Source organism: Gymnoscopelus braueri (assembly GCF_963280865.1).
Source record: "Gymnoscopelus braueri genome assembly, chromosome: 2".
Lineage (NCBI taxonomy): Eukaryota > Metazoa > Chordata > Actinopteri > Myctophiformes > Myctophidae > Gymnoscopelus > Gymnoscopelus braueri.
Window position 1 is genome coordinate 61,762,923 of NC_137604.1, and position 8,512 is coordinate 61,771,434.

Sequence of the window (8,512 nt, forward strand, 5' to 3'; positions counted from 1 at the left end):
AAACGTATCGCGATATATCGCGGGACGATATATCGGCACACCCCTACAACGAGGGCCGGCCACTCAGCCTGTGTCTTGGGGAAGGTCCTGTACGTCTATGGAGGAAACAACAAGCTGACTGAATACAGTACTACCATCTACAAGTTGGACACCTGTACAATGGTCTGGTCTTTAACACATTGCCTGCCAATGATCTATGTATACCCCCTGGGGGTCCCGACCCACATGTTGAGAACCAGTGCATTTTCAGGCATCCTCTCACTTTCCAAGATTGTGTTGAACAATCTAGTGAGGAGCTCAACTGCAGTCTCTCCTAAACATTTCCACACCACCTCAGGTATGTTGTCTGGACCAACTGGGAGTTGTTTTTCCATCCTCTTCATAGCTTCCCTTACTTCCTCTTCCTAATCCCCCTCACTGTCTGGTTCACTATCCCCTAATCAACCCCCAGGCCCTGCTTTCCTGCACTCCCTGGTTAAACCACCAGATCTCCTCGTCTTCCTTCCTCTGTCCTGAAGACAAACCGAGGTACCAGTTGTCTCCCTTACCACTCTCTACAGTACCTCGGTGTCACCCAGTGCCTGTCTTATCCATAGATGTAGAAACCTAGACACCTCATTGGCCGCTGCAGTTCATTGGAGTGATCGGTATCGCGGCCACCATATTTGGGAAGGCACGCTTCCTGACTACTGGTCAGGAAGCGTGTGCCTTCCCAATTAGAGTGCCTTCCCAAATATGGCGGCCGCGATACAGACGCCCCAGAGTCTGAGGAGGCGTCTACCATCATTTGTCTATGGTCTTAGCTCCTCCCTGACCTCTACAGGACATTCTTCCAACATGTGTTATTTTGCTCTACCTTCACTCTCTTCTTCTGCCTGTGTATGAAGACAGTAGAGACCAGTGTTGTTAAACTTTACACTTGACGTACAGCATGCGTATAACTTAAAAATGTCATCTTTAGTGTTAAATTCATCGGTTATCTTGCTGTTAGCATAGAAACATGTTTTGAGTGAAACGTTGTAGCTGCAACCCGTTCAACTTTAACTCTTTGCCTGCCACCAACAACATTTCTTGTCAGATTCTGCTAAGTCACAACCTGCCACTGACGAGTTTGACGAGATTTGTGGTTTTCCACCAGTGGTGCTGTTTGCTAACCTATGAATGATTCCTTACATGTCAGAAAAGGATAGACCCGGAAATTACATTACAAAAAAAAATTCACACCCAGTGTGAAATGAGCAGTGTATATCACAGTGACGGAAGCTCACTTCAAAATATAATAGCTTTTTTGAAGTGCGTGGTGCTATTTATAGGTTATGAATTTCATAATGCGTCTCGCTAGCCAATCACAGTACTGAGCAAAGGGTCTGAATACTTATCAGCCAATCACAGTACAGGTTATGAATTTCATCATGCGTCTCGCTAGCCAATCACAGTACTGAGCAAAGGGTATGAATACTTATCAGCCAATCACAGTACAGCGACCCCAACCCCACTTATAGGAGCGGTTACACCGCTCAAAAACAGCTTGTTTACTTCCTGTTTATTCGTTGTGGATAAATGGCTTTATCTCCGTTTCTGTTGCTTTTTCGCACAAACAAGCCACATTAAACTGGCCACAACTATGCAACGGATTACAGCGACCAGACTTTTTCTTCCCCCCCATTCTACGAGACCCCTGTGCGTGTAGTGATCGTGAGGACGGCGATCACGGAAAATATTCCATGGTTTTCAAAGGTTAGTAAAACATTCGAAAATGTATTTTCATTTGGCATAATTCTATAAAAAACATAATGGTAGCCTGTAGCTTTGTATCTTCATGTCGCTGGCTTCCATTGAAGATTAATGGTAGCCTGTAACTTTATAACTACCAGTGTGGACGTAGAATTATGTCCAGGACACACTGACAAACACATATTTCATGATTCTCTAATACATGTATGCAGATGTGAACACCTGCGTGAATCGGTGTTATCAGTCTGAAGACGTTATGCAAACTAGCAGTTATTCAGTACGACCTGGAGCAGGCAGGACTCCCACACAACATCAGGTGGGAACTGGCAGTCATGACAACAGCAACAGAAGACAGAACACTTGGCTTATGCAGGCACAGAGAAGGCCCTGTCACCCCAGGTTCGGACCTCCAGGAGCCTGGTCTTGGGACCTCCAGGCCGGTTTGAGGAGGTCATATTGGTTGGATTGGTGTTTCTACGCAGGCATTTGCTGACCGACATCGGTTAAAGGTAAGGCACCCCTTCGTGCCCTTGATGATGTTGTACGTCACGTTTTGCTATCTACGGAAGGATGCACCTCCGCCACATGATCGGCCCTAGCCAATCAAAGGTCTGAGCTTTTTACAACAACGAAGAAATTTACCAGAATTGATCATCTTTCCAAACCCACAAAGAAGAATAACATTTATGCGATTAAACTAATCCAAATCCTTATAACACAATGAAGTGGTTAATTGTTTCTTAAGGATGTACATAACACGGAAATTACAGGAATATTAACGCGTCTCAGTCGCTAAGTAATGGAGCACGTACATTTCCGCGATTGACTGCAAACAGATAGTAAGTGCAAAATGATTAGCTTACTATTCCATTTTGGCTAACTCTCGGCGAACTCTCGGCGGACCTGGACAGATGTATGATTTCAGTTAATCGTATTTACATGTTGATTTAAGCTCTGACATTTAAGTGAAATGTATTCTGGTATTACCGGATTGCTACCTTGGCTTTAGCACATTTTAGATGAAAGAAAATCTACAGAGGTTTTTCTGCTCTGCTGAATAATAAGTCATTGTTTTAAAAAAATATATATTTACCAATGTAGGATCACGATCCTTGATCGTATCACGATTCACTTTCATATAGGGTCACTGAACAGTACAACTGAACTGTAGTCCTACAAGGTAGGGGGAAAAAAGAAAAAGAAAAGAAAAAGAAACCAAATGGACCTTCATGGCCATGGGTCTGTAACTCTTAGAGTGTACAAATTGAACCAATGGTTTCATAGATGTCTCATTATGCCCCTACATGTCATACCAGTGTAGATTTTGACAGCACATTTTGATTTAGTTTTAGTCGTAGTCATTTGAATAAAATTCCATTTAGTTTTAGTCATATTTGAGTCATTTGAAATGCTTTAGTTTTAGTCTAGTTTTAGTCGACTAAATATCACAAGATTATAGTAGACTAAATCTACAGTTGATTTAGTCGACTAAAATGTATTTCGGCGGGTCTTGATGGAGACGTAATGGCTGATTTTACACTCGGTTGCATGCTGAAAATAGCCGATCTCCAAGCTAAAAACACGTTGCAGTGCAACGCGTTGCCCCCCGCGATAGCGATATCCCTTTGGTTTAGTGGTTAAGATGTTGGCTTTCCACGTGGGAGACCCGGGTTCGAATCCCGGGCGTTACATATATATATATTGTAATTATCTGTTCTGTCTTCTGTTGCTGTCTTCATATATCCAACCAATATGCCTATATATGGGCATATTGGTTGGATATATATGTCAGAACCACCGCGCCAACCGGTATACCCACATATGGGAGTGCTTAGCCAAGTGTTCTGTCTTCTGTTGTCAACGGATGATGTGTGGGAGGCCAGACTGCTGCAGCCCATAGCTTACACAATGTCTTAAGACTAGGACTTAAGTCTAAGATCTGTAAGATGGGCTGTGCATGGGTTGTGTATCCCACGAACAGGACGACACGCTCCCCCGCCATGGAACACCATCACCAGAAATCCAATCCTGGCCTTTCCCCTTGGGCTCGACCTTCTTCCAGGAGAAGGTCCCACAATCTAATTTCCACAGATCTTTGAAGAACCACTTCAAGTTGAAACCACCAAATATGTACAGCTTGCCGTTGTAGGCAAACGCTGAATGATCCCAGCGTCCTTCTGGAGGAGGCTGTGCAGAAGGCGTGCTCAGCCAGCAGTTGGTCTCCGTGTCAAACACTCTGACGGTCCTGTTTCCCACAGCCCCCGAATACAAACATCTTTGTCCCGACGATAGTGGCAGAATGAAATGACTGAACAGGCATCAGGTTTCCTCCGGTGTTAATCAATGACCAACGCATCGTGGCGGTGTCCAACTTATAGACGTCGTCAGTGAATCTAGTCCCGTCGTATCCTCCACAGACACACATGACCTTCCCCAAGACACAGGCCGAGTGGACGGCCCTCGTTGCAGAAACAGACCCAGAAATATTTATCTGTGGGTGTCGACATCAAATGCATAAAGATCGTTGTCCCTGTAGTCCCCTATGACGGTATTACGGCTGGCTAACACTGTTCTCTTACAATTCACTGCACCCCCCCAGATGTAGACGATAGATTCTATCAGCACAGCTGTGTGGCCCCAGCGCATGGAGGGAACCTCAACAGGACGTCTTCCTTCTCTTCTAGTTGTCACTGGGGGAAACTTCATCCAGCCTAAAGTCACTGAGTTGAAGACGCTCACATCAATCTGATCCATGGTGTAGGATTTGCCCTCATAGTATCCTCCAAAGTAATACACCTTGTCCCCCACTGGCACGGCAGCACAATCAAGCAAGTATGCTTCTGGTCCAATGTCCGTACGCACCGGACCTATGTTCATGGGTAACGTCCACACTGTCCAGAACATCTCTGTTTCTCTCTGTCTCTCTCGGTATTTGTCTGGTACTGTCTCTCTCGACCTGTCTTTGTATCATTTCAATGGCCCCGATTCATAAAGCGATTTACGACCATATTTTGTACGTACCGGCATTTAGGACAAATCCTACACCTGCAGTCGGATTCATGAAAGTTTTTTGGTCTGTGCATCAGCGCACGTTCTCAGGTCAGCCCCGAGGCTGTCTTACCAGGGCTGAAATGTGCGTATGTCTTTAGAATGCTTTATTCTTCAGGCCAAAATCAATTACAACAGTGGCAAACCTCAAATAAAATATGTATGTGCCCAACATTTGTCAACACATATATATAAAACATTTAAAATAAATGTCAAACGATGTATTGCTTGTAGCCTACACATAATATAGACATGATGTAGATTCCACCGCTTTTTATTTATTTTCTAGGCTATCAGTGAATTATTAGGTCCCTCAGTGTGTTTGCCAGCGGGCCATCTGAGCCAAAGTGTCACGTAATAATGAAAATAGGCTATCATGCCTTAATGAAACTGCGGAGGGACTGATCGACGCACCTCCAGTGTCCTTATAAAATATCCTTTCCACGTTATTAGTCTTTTATTTGCTGGCGGGGTTAAACCTTGTAAACATTACACATTACGTTCATCTGATCCATCGTGCAATAGTGGGACTCGCTTCCAGACAGATCAGAATGATGTTCAAGTTCTCTGTCAGTGTCAAGGCAATGCGGCCGACATCTGTAAGTTTGGACGAGAAGTTAAACTCCTGCAGCTCCGGTGTTGCCAGATTTTGTGAGAGAAATAAGCAACCAGGTCTATGAAAATAAGCCCAAAAGAAGCTAGCCATATGAGAACTGTAAACCTATATATATATATATATATATATATATATATACTGTATACATTGAAATGATATACTGTAGTGTATATGTTACAGGGAAATTGGCATTCCAGGGAAATTGAAAGAGGAGCGCTTGCTTTTATGCACGGGGCTTCGGCGCGAGGCGGGGCTTTTCGAGACAGGGTTTTTTACGCGAGGCTCGCGAGGAGGAGGAGGAGGAGGCGCGAGGCGGGGCTTTGATACGAGGCGGCGCGAGGAGGAGGAGGAGTAGGCGCTAGGCGGGGCTTTGATACGAGGCGCCGCGAGGAGGAGGAGGCGCGAGGCGGGGCTTTGATGCGACGCGGACCGCACGTGATAATAGTTATTGTCCATGACGGAGGCGCGCCGACTCAGCAGAGCTTGAGGCCGAGGAGGCGCGCCCGAGCGCCTCCAGGCGTGAGTGCCCGCGCCGACCGGCCGAAGGTCTGCTAGTCGTATCAGCGCCGTCCGAGTTGTAACCCGATAGGGGAAGAATAGATCTTTTTATGGGTTACTATCCACGACGACACACATGTGTGCGTGTGTGCATGTGTACACACACACGCACACACACACACACACACACATGCATGTGCATGCGTGTGGCTTCATTGCCCTCTAGCGTTGGTTCTACAGAATTGCCTGGGTGGGTGGTAAAAACAAGCGCTCCTCTTTCAATTTCCCTGGAATGCCAATTTCCCTGTAACATATACATTGGAGATAGCCGATCTACAAGCCAATCTACAAGCTCAAAGCGCTTTGTGATGCGTTGCGAGCTTGTAGATCTGCTATTTAAAAAAAAAATCTTGCAATAAAATGTGGAATATTTGGAAGATTTTTTAAACATTCTAACAACACAAATCTGGTAAGGGGCTCCAGCTGGCACAACACATTTTCAGATGGGGCTTATAGGGATAAATTAGCCTACATATTAACTTGGGGGTCCATGACATATATTTGAGAACCACCGGTTAAAATAATTGAACAATTGTGAAGCAAGCCCAAATAATGAACTACACTTTAGAAACAAGCCCCAAAAAACGCACCCCACAGCTACCAATATTTACAAGCAACTTTACAGAAAAATAAGCCCAAATTCGCTTATAATAAGGGGACATGGCAACACTGTTCAGTAAAGTGACAGATTTGATCAGAGGGTACAGCCCCACATGTCCGTAAACGTCCGTATACGTCCGTATACGGACCGTATACGGACGCCGGAAGTCCCATACACACCCATGTTAAGTTTAAAACCGGAAGTACCGTTCCGTTTTTTTTTTAACATGGGTGTGTATGGGACTTCCGGCGTCCGTATACGGTCCGTATACGGACGTATACGGACGTTTACGGACATGTGGGGCTGTACCCAGTGAGAAACTGCTGAGTCATGGTTCACGCCTTTTATGGTGCAAAATGGGGCGTGGAGCAATGTAAATGAACCTCATAAACAACAAACATAAAAATAGAGACAGCTACTGTTCCCTCCCCTCAACTTCTGAATCATTATTAAAATCACTATTTTCATTATTATAGTTTAAGACTATTAGTGCTTTGTTTATTTTCTTTTGTGAAAGTCAAATGACAAAGATGATGGATATAGATATATGGACTCATATGTGTAATAATGTTTTTGTTTACTGTATTTAATTTAGTTTGTAAAACTGGGTGTATAAAAATGTAATACAAATAAAAACAATTGCAAGAATATGTCAACATTGTAACATGAATTGTAATATGAAATAATTGCAATAAAAGTATAAAGCAAAAAAGCAAAAAAATACTTGGTGGACATGCACTGCGATAATAGGGTACAGGTTTGAAGTGGTAAAAAAAAAAAAGTACTCATTTATTTTTACTTAAGTAAAAGTATCAATACTGCAATGTAGAAACTGTCCGGTTTGGCATCAAAATATACGTAAAGTACCAAAAGCTAAAGTTCTCATTATGCAGAATGTCCCGTTTCACAAGTTATCATATGTCTAAAATGTATTAAAAAAGATATATTTAGAAAATAGCAGATCTAAAAGCTTGCAACACGTCGAATCGTGACGTGTTGTGAGCTTGTAGATCGGCTGTTTTCAATAGCCAAAGTTCAAATAGGGCTGAAGTGGTTAATGTATTTTTTGTAATAATAATCAAAACCTACAGTAACTAGTACGTTTTCAAATAATTTTAGTAGAGCAAAAAGTACAATATTTGTCTCTGAGATGTAGTGGAGTATAAGTATAAGTACAGAAAATAGGAAATACTCCATAGGAAATACTCCATTAAAGTAAACTGAAGTGGACAAATATCATATCGCTGTTCTCAGGCAGAAACCTCTTATCTCCATATTCAAACTTTTCGTGTTTTTTTCCGTAAATTAACGACCTACTTCATCATACTACAGCGTCACACAAAAGCATCAAAAGTAGCAGATCTACAAGCTGGAAATGTGGCGCGAAGCGACGCGTTTTTGTCGCTCTGCTACATTGCTCTGCTAATATGAGAGCTATTTAAGTGTCTAACGCTAAAAACTGGTATTCATAAAATTGCCGTCCCAAAATGTTAATGGTCCTCACAAGTATTGTAATACAAACGTGTGTGTGTATGTGTGCGTGCGTGTGCGTGCGTGCGTACTTAATGACCACTTTAGTAGTGTAGAGGCGCTAACCTGGTTTGCCTCCGAGATCCGAGGCATGTAAGACTATCCTCACTGGCAAATTACTCAGGATGTGTGTGTGTGTGTGTGTGTGTGTGTGTGTGTGTGTGTGTGTGTGTGTGTGTGTGTGTGTGTGTGTGTGTGTGTGTGTGTGTGTGTGTGTGTGTGTGTGTGTGTGTGTGTGTGTGTGTGTGCGTGCGTGCGTGCGTGCGTGCGTGCGTGCGTGCGTGCGTGTATCTGTGTATATGTATGTATATGTGTATATTTGTTCATCTGTGCATATGTGTGTGTGTGTGTGTGTGTGTGTGTGTGTGTGTGTGTGTGTGTGTGTAAATTGCAGTCAGATGAAATTATGTGTGTGTGTGTGTGTG